Source organism: Leptodactylus fuscus, chromosome 2 (genome assembly GCF_031893055.1).
Source record: "Leptodactylus fuscus isolate aLepFus1 chromosome 2, aLepFus1.hap2, whole genome shotgun sequence".
NCBI classification, from domain to species: domain Eukaryota; kingdom Metazoa; phylum Chordata; class Amphibia; order Anura; family Leptodactylidae; genus Leptodactylus; species Leptodactylus fuscus.
Window position 1 is genome coordinate 171,262,978 of NC_134266.1, and position 9,124 is coordinate 171,272,101.

Here is a 9,124-nt window from a genome sequence, read left to right on the forward strand (position 1 = left end):
CATGGAGATCAAAAATTGTTTAACTTTTTGGACTCCACTCTGTGCAGTGATTAAAAAAAAATCACTTGGCTACTTAGCCCCCCTGGTGTCCGCTTGCCTGCACAGATCCGCTGCTGCTGCCGCTCCCCCTTCTTCACGGTCCGGTCCTCTCTCATTGACATGCCTTCAGAGCGCCGTGCGCGCCCCCACCTCCCTAGGCTTGTGTTAGAGATGATGGCAGAAGGCAGGGCTTGTGGTGGCTTAGGAGAGTGTGGGCGGGCATCACTCACGTCTCCCCTCCCAGTACCTGCCCACACTCTCCTAAGCCACAAGCCCCGCCTTCTCCCAGCATTTCTAACAGTAGTCTAGGGAGGCGGGGGCACGCACGGAGCTCTGAAGGCATGTGAAGGAGAAAGAAGAGGAGCGAGAAGAACGGGGAGGTAAGTTGAGTGATAGGGATCAGAATTCCGTTCCCGATCTTTTTTTAGGTGGGATCGGAACCTGATCAGGATCGTGAAATTTACTCGATCGCCGATCGAGATCCGATCTTTTCTGATCCTGATCGCTCAACCCTACATATAAAGTTTTGATTAGCTTTTAGCAACATTTGCTGGGGAATAAATTCACAATTCTGTCAAATTTTTGCTTTTTTTTCCTGTTACAGTGTTCACTCTTAAAATAACATGAATAACATGGAAAGTTTGCCCGATGGGTCATTATGATTGTGACGATACCATATTTATATTAGTATACTAATTAAACATAATTTTTCAAATATGAATGATTTTCCTGGTATCACCGTATTCTGACGCCTATAACTTTTTTACTGTTTAGATCAGGGGTAAGCAACCTTCGGCTGTACTTGCTCTGGCATCATTCAGGAAACTGGAAGAGGAAAGGAACCCATATAGGAGCCCAGGGTAGGTGCATAAATGTAACAAACAGTGTAACTCACCTTCCCTGGGCTCCAGTATGGGTTGTCATCTTCTTCCAGTCTCCTGAGTGAAACCAGGGGCCACTGAGGCCTGTGATTGGGCCTCAACAGTCACATGGATCATGCAGGTCTCATGACCACACCTGTTAATGGGCCTCAGTGGTCCCTGACATCATTCAGGAAGCCAGAAGAGGGGCTACTGTAGAAAATTACACTGTGTTGAAGGACCTGCTATGGGACATTATATTGCATGGAGAGCTGCTTTGGGACATTATATTACATAGAGGGCTTCTATTTTACATTATTTTGCCTGGGTCTCCAATAATTGTACTCTGGGGTCTGAAAAGTCTTCAGAAAATAATAATAGCAGATCTGGTTCTGACTTATTTGGTCCCAAAAAACCTGCCAGATAAACCTTGCAAATATTTGAAAGATGAATCTCGCAAGGCTTTCCTAACAAATACCGACCTCCAGTAGACTCCTGTGCCAACACAACAGTAAGCAGCTGTATTGGTGGATGCTGATACAGTTGATTATGCAGTTGGATTTATCAACTGTATACTAATTGCTTACCATTGTGCCCGCTTACAGCCTTGCATCCCAGACAACCACATATTTTGCACTTATTAATCAGTTCCTGCTGCCAGACAATAGATCTATTGGTAGTGAATATGATAGTATGAGCAGAATCTAGTTTGCTTTATATTATCCATATGGCATGGTGTTGACATGGATTAATTGTTATTTAAAAAAAATACAACTGAAAAATACCTTCAGTAAGGCTAGGTTCACATCTGCGTTCAAGGTACTTCCTTGAACACAAACCTAATCAGCATAAAAAGCAGTTACCTTACGAAACCTGCGGACCCCATAGACTATAATGGGATCCGTGTGGTTTACGCTCGGTTTACGCGCGAAAAATACGAAGACAAAAATACTGCTTGCAGCGCTTTTATCTCTGCATTTTTCATGCAGAGAGGGGAACAGAATCCCCAAACGCAGATGTGACCTGAATCTAAGTAACATTTTCACTGTCAGTGAAAGATTATACAACTACCTAAAACATGTGGTATTGTAAGCAGGAATGAATGTAATGTACGTACATGAATGTAACCTTTTATAGATCTATAGAACTTCTGTGTTCAATTTGATGCTTAGTGATCCTACTGAAATATTCAAGATACTTAAGTGCAACAAGACATAAGAAAATGTATTTTAATATAGAACCAAACCATATAAATGACTTCTCATTCTAGTCCAGGGAACTGTTCTAGTTAGTGACTGACAGCTTTATTTATATGCAGTGGCAACTGGGAAAAGGGAGTCCCTTACCTTTCACTCTTAACAAACAAGGATCTTCCTTTAGAGGGATTTTCAAGACTATGATATTGTTATCCATTCCTTAGGATAGGTCATCAATACCACATCAGTAGGGGTTCAATACCAACACCCATACAGATCAGTTGTTTGAGGCATCGGCAAGACTTCACAGACCAGTAACATCACTAAACAGTGGAAGTGCTGGATGTTATACTCCCATAGTTTTGATATTCATGAGTTATCTTAAGGATAAGCCTTCAATATCACAATCCTGGAAAACCCCTTTAAGCTCAGAGTTACCCTCCCCCCTTTCTTTTTTTGATGAGAGCTTATACAGAGCAGTACAAGCTTGATCTGTGGTTTATTGGGCTGCTTTGTCTCTATATTTGCCTGTACTGTACACTAATTCAAAGACAGCTCATTCTGGTTAGCAAGTTTACGTCATGTCTTTTTGTTATATTTCTATAAATAAACATTCACAGGTTTTAATGCACAAAAATATTCCCTTGTAAACAAAATTTATTGTATGTTTAATAATCGAAACAGTTTAATTAAAAAACAGTAGTTCCATGGAAGATTTGGATACATATTAACAAGTAACCTTTCTGAATATTTCTAAACCCTGTGGCACTACCCACTTCTATTGTGCTTTATGAAAGGAGCTCTTGTCCTTTGGGACTTTTAATTAAGCTGCAAAATTAGAGTCAGATTTCTGTGTAATGCCCGCTCCAATGACTCATTCACATGCGTAGGCCATCTGGTGTTCAGTTCTTGCACGGGTTCTTCATTTCTCAACATGTTCTGCTGGAATACCTCTACAAACTACACATCATAAAACTCTTAAGAAGTAGATTGGATGTATGCAAAAGTGGCAAAAACCTGCACCAGAGGGCTGCCCCTAAATTGCCATCATATTCATTTTTTTTGTATGATTTTTACATATGAATTAGAACCAATAAATCAAATATACCTGATCAGAACTTATTCAGATCAAATGTTCTTGGCTTAAAAATAAAAAAAAATTAAAGATTATAGCAGCAAGATGAATGTCACATCTCTGTGGGGAACAGTAATTTCTTGGTCTTAAAGGGGTATGCCCACGTCGCATACTCACCAGTCTTCACTGCTGTAAAATCTTTCTTCCTGGTTTCTTTCATAATTTGGTGGGCGGGGTTTCACATGCAACCTGCCGTTTAGCTCTGCCCCCACATTAGTGTGTAGCTCGGCCCACCGCATATCGTGATCCTATGGGGCGGCTGAAGGGCCTGTGATGTCATCAAAGGTCCTTAAACACTATATGCACAATATTGGACTATGAAGTACAGGCAGGAGCAACTCCATTCTGTGTTACATACAGAGACTGCCTGTCTCTGCCATAATGAACACTAGCTAGCCTGATAACTGGGAGAACAGAAGACGAGTTCAGAAATGAAAGCAGCTCCTCTCCCCTATCTGAGAGCAGCTCTATATGCAGTTATATCCATTAAATGTGTTTATCTTGTTCTAATATAGAAAAAAAAGGATTTTTTTTCCCCAGAGAAGGCACCAATCTTGTCCATGGGCTTTACCAGGTATTACAGCACAGCTTGGTTCACTTTATTGGGCTATTATGGACTTATCTTCTTATCTTATGACCTGGCTTCCCTGGTGGACTTCTTCCTGTACCACTTCCTAGTCTTACCACCTTTATTGAAACATTGCCTGTTGTAATACTCCAGCTCTCCTTCAATGATCTGCGTTACCTGACATTTGATACAACTGACTGTGCTTACATTTACTCCCTAGTAGTACACACCTCAGCCTACCTGATCTCTATTACCAACCTGGTGATCCATGCTCCTGTATCTGTCAATGCTGCATGCGACTATTACTTTTGTCATTGCTATGGTGCATTCTTCAGGTATTCATAGTCTGGTCCACTTTTGCTAGTCATTATCTACAGAATCAATCATTGGATCGTCTTGGGGCCTCCTTATCCTGGGGATAGCAAAATAATTTGACTCTAGGACAGGGGCTTCTATAAGCGAATTTGTTTTATGCTGTTGGATTTTCCTTTGATAATAGCAGGATTTCATATTATAATAGGAGCTGAGTAAATAGATATGCAGTAAACTTTCCCTAAAGCTCATGCACACTGGCAAATAAGGTCTGAAATCCAGACTTGATACTGCCTGCATTTCCAAGACTGAATGTGGTCTAAAGACCGGGACACCTTGCGTTATAGTCGTCTATGATGCAACGTGTCCCTGCCTCCTTGCAGCTTTATTGTGCTATATTGTATATAGTGGTATATGATGCAAGGAGTCCCATTATCCTGTGCTATCTGTATGATGTTTCATTTACTTTAAATCCTCCAATAATCCAGATGTGGATGCATGTGGGAACATGCAAAAGAATGACAAAGGGACACATTGAGGGGTTTTCAAGTAATTATTCCAAACTCAAACTTCCCAGCGTATTCCCAAGTTTCACTATTGTGAAATCCATTATTTAAGATGGAACATGCAGGAACTATTAGAACGTCTTGGTCTAGATATAGCCATTTCAGTTTCTTTAACATAAATTTGTTAATCAGTAACAGATCTCAATCTCCAAATGTTTCCTCTTGACTGTACATAGTTCCATTATTGCCTCTTACTTACATACCAATACTTCCTTTAATGGAAACTACTGTGCGCTTACAAGTTCAAGCAAAGTTTAGTGGCTATTACTGCTGTGTTCTCCTTCAACAGTAACCCCTCGTTCACATCTGCGTTGGTATTCTGTCCGGGGGAGTCCGCATGGGGACCCCCCTTAACGGAATACCAAACGCAACTGCAAGCGATGTGCCAGTGAAAGCACATGGACCCAATAGACTATAATGGGGTCTGTGTGCTTGTCGCCAGATCTCCGCATAGAACATGGGGAGAGGAAAGTAGATCACAATCTACTTTCTTCTCCTCATCAGCTTTCCCAGGTGAGCATGAATCAGATCATCTGCCACTTCATCAAGGGAAAGGAGAGGGGTCCCTGGCAGCTACCCTGGATGACACAGTAGCTCACCATTACAAAAACTATGGATTCTAGGAGAAGTCTGTCACACCTTTGGCTCAGCAAAAACTGAGACTTGGCAATCCCATCTGAGATACTCCAAAATCCATGGAAACAAAAGGATTATAACTCACATGGCTTTTCTGTCTGTCTTTCCGTTTTGCTTGTTTTTTGTCTACTTTTTTCTCTCTCTCTCTCTCTCTATATATATATATATATATTTTTTTTTTTTTTCTATACCTTCTTAAAACTTTTGCACAGTATACTATTCTAACATCATGTAACAAATGTGACTGCAGACATAGCTCTCACACAGACACTCCTACTGTAGTTTTATCATCTGTGGAATGTAGCAAGAGTTCTTCCATAGGATATTGTGTAAATATTCTGCCATTCTTACCAAACACTAAGAACTAACCTTATTTGCAATCGTTTGCGGTCATAAAGTTTCTGAGTATACTGAGAAAATAAAAGTCTGCTTTATTAGTGCATAAATATGTGCCGGCCACAACTTTCCTATGATATTATCTGCTTGCTGTAGATTTTATTGCCCAACTGTGTTGATCATCAGGGTCATGCCAGTGGGTCTGCATTGGGTTGTTCTGACCAGGGGTGTAGGCCCCAGTAGCACTTTGTTGGTCTAAAAAGAAATATGTTTTCCTAATATATTGATGCTAAAAAGCCCCTGTGTCTGGGCTAGTTCACACGGGGACATGGACGCTGATTTTGACAGCTGATTTCGCGGCCAAATCAGCCTCCATAAAATGGAGCCCTATGTGAATTGCTAGCTTTTTTTTTTCTGCTAGCTTTTTTTATTGCTAGCTTTTTTTGCTAGCAGAAAAAGAAGCGACATGACCTTTCTTCAGGCGTTTTCCGCCTGAAAAAATGAATTGGAGTCTATTGGGCGCTGAAAAAACAGCTAGCGGTTTTTGGTCGCTTTTTTTTGCAGCTGTTTTGGCAAAAACAGCGACTGAAACAGCTAGCTGTTTTTTATCACACTTTTGGAAGTGACATCCCAGAGGAGTGGCCATGGGTGTTGGCTGCTTCCTGCAGCCATTTTGTGACAGTACTCATCACAGCACAGCACATCTGGATACAGCAGCATTTTTGATATCAAAGATAGCAGCTTGCTATGAAGTAGCAGTGAGCTCTGCTCAGTTGGAGATGTGTGCTAAAATGGCGCCTACAGACAAAAAGGGGTTGGTTTTGGCCATGCCCAGTGGGCTGGCTAGTTAAAAAATGGGCTGGGGAAAAAAAAGCTTAAAAAAAACAGCGACCGAAAAAGCGTCAAAAACAGCATCAAAAACAGCGTCCAATGCAAAAAACAGCGTCCAAAAAAAGCGAGGCTTAAAAATCAGTGACAAAATCAGCTAGCTTTTTTCACGTGTGAACTTAATAGTTCAAAGTCTGATGCTTTATTATTGGAAAAAATGCTTCATCAGAGCTTTTCCTGATCAGTGTCAGAGCTGTGTGTCTGCACCGCCCTCTCCCTCCCTGTCCCACACTGATCTGTTAGATTAGAGCATGTAGGGGGAAGGAAGTTGCATCCGACACTATAATGTCCCATTAGTGCTTGTCACATAGTATAATATTCAATTAGTGACCATCACACAGTATAATTCCCCACTAGTGACCATCATACAAGTATAATGTCTCACTAGTGCTTTCCACACAGTATAATATTCCAATAGTGACCATCACACAGTATAGTGACCTATTAGTACTCATCACACAGTATAATACCCCATTAGTGCTTTTCACTCAGTATAATTCTCAATTAGGGCCCATACACCAAGTAATGCTCCATTAATACTCATCACACAGAATAATGCTCTATTAGTGCCCATTATACAATATACCCCATTAGTTCTTGTCACACACTATAATGATCAATTAGGGTCCCCACACAGTATAATGCTCCAATAGTATACATCACACAGAATAATGTCCCATTAGTGCCCCCACAACATATAATGCCCCATTAGTGCACACCTCACAGTATAATGCTCCATTAGTGCAGTAACACAGTATACTACCGTTTGTGTCTGCCACAGCAAATATTACTCCATTATGATTTGTGGAGGCATCAATAGGACATTATACCCTGTGGAAGTCAATATTAGGGCTTTTTGTGTATGTGGCCCTTGTTGGCAGCAGGAACAGATTATTATTTTATAATCCCCTTTATCTTCCCTAGCATACCAGTGACATTTTTGACCCTATAACTCGATTTACTCACCAGGAAATGTTAAATTAATATGACATATTTTCTCCTAATTTTTCTTGTCTAATAGTCTGATGTGTCAGTGTAAAAAAAATATTGCATTTTATATATACAGAACTATGCAAAAGTCAGGTGGAATTGAGAAGGAATTAATACTGTTTTGAAGACAAAGGGCGATCACACCAAATAATGATTTGATTTAGATTTCTCTTTCTTTCATTCACTTTTCAATTTGAGCAGGAGCGGGGATCGGTAAGTGAGGCTGCAGGCTCGCGAACTCCAACAAACACTGATGTCATTATATTTTGGGGTCTTTTCAGACCCCAGAGTATAATGATCGGATGCCCAGGGGAGGTGAGGGAACATAAAAACCAAGTTATTCCCCTTTCCTGCGCTTCCGCAGTCTTCAGGCCTCTTTGATGTTGTCCCAGGCGTCACGTGGGCCAAGTCAGCACCATTATGCATTGCGACACCGGCCTGGCTCACATGACGTCTGTACCAACATTGAAGTGGGCCAAAAGCAGCAGGAAGTGTGCCAAAGCCAGGGAGAGGTAAGAAATATTGTTGTTTATGTTTGTCACCTCCCCAGATCGCCAGTCATTATACTCTGGGGCCTCAGTGATACATAATACTATGTGCATCTGCCACAGTGGGACATAATACTGTGGTGACGGGCCGCTATGGGACATTATACTATCTGGGACATTATAGTGTGTGTGTAAATGGGTCTTTTTTACTGTGTGGGGACCAGGAAGGGGATCGCTATGCCGTGAGGCAGCCCCAAGTCAAAAGTTTGCTGGGGGGCCAAGTGTTTGCTAGTTACACCACTATACTGTGTTCCACATTATTATGCAAAAAGTGTTTAGGAGTGATAAGGTAAGAATTTTTTTGTTTGTCAGTTAAACTCATTGATGGTGATGTGTGTCAGGGCTCTTTATATCACTGAAAGCAATTGCAGACGCTTGTGCGAATTAGTTCGGCAGGTGGGTCCAATTAAAGGCAAGACTACTTAAGAAGGCTGTCCCACATTATTAAGCAGCCTACATTTTCTGCCAAAACGGGAAAGAAAAAGGATGTGTCGGCTGCTGAGAAGCAACAAATTGTGGAGTATTTAGGTCAAGGAATTACTACAATCAACATTGCCAAGACACTTCATTGTGATCATCGCACAATCAAGAAGTATGTAGCTGATTCATAGCACACAAGCACACACGTGTGCGTGCTGATAAAGGAAAATTGAGGACTCTTTCCAACAGACAATTACGTCAGGTTAAAAGAGCAACTGCAAAAATGCCTTGTCATAGCAGCAGACACGTTTTGGAAGCTGCTGGTGCCTCCAACGTCCCCCGAAAAACAAGATGCAGGGTCCTTCAGAGGTTTGCAGCTGTGCGTAAGCCATCCTGTCGACCTCCTCTATCCACTGCACACAAGCAGAAACGGCTCTAGTGGGCCAAATAATACAACTGTTTTGTTCACTGATGAGTACTGTGCAACGCTCGATGGTCCAGATTGATGGAGTGGAGGATGGCTGGTTAATGGACATCCTATGCAAATATGGCTACGGCGCCAACAAGGAGGAGGTGGAGTAATATTTTGGATCCCTGAAGGGGTAAAGATGAACTCCATAATGTATGTTG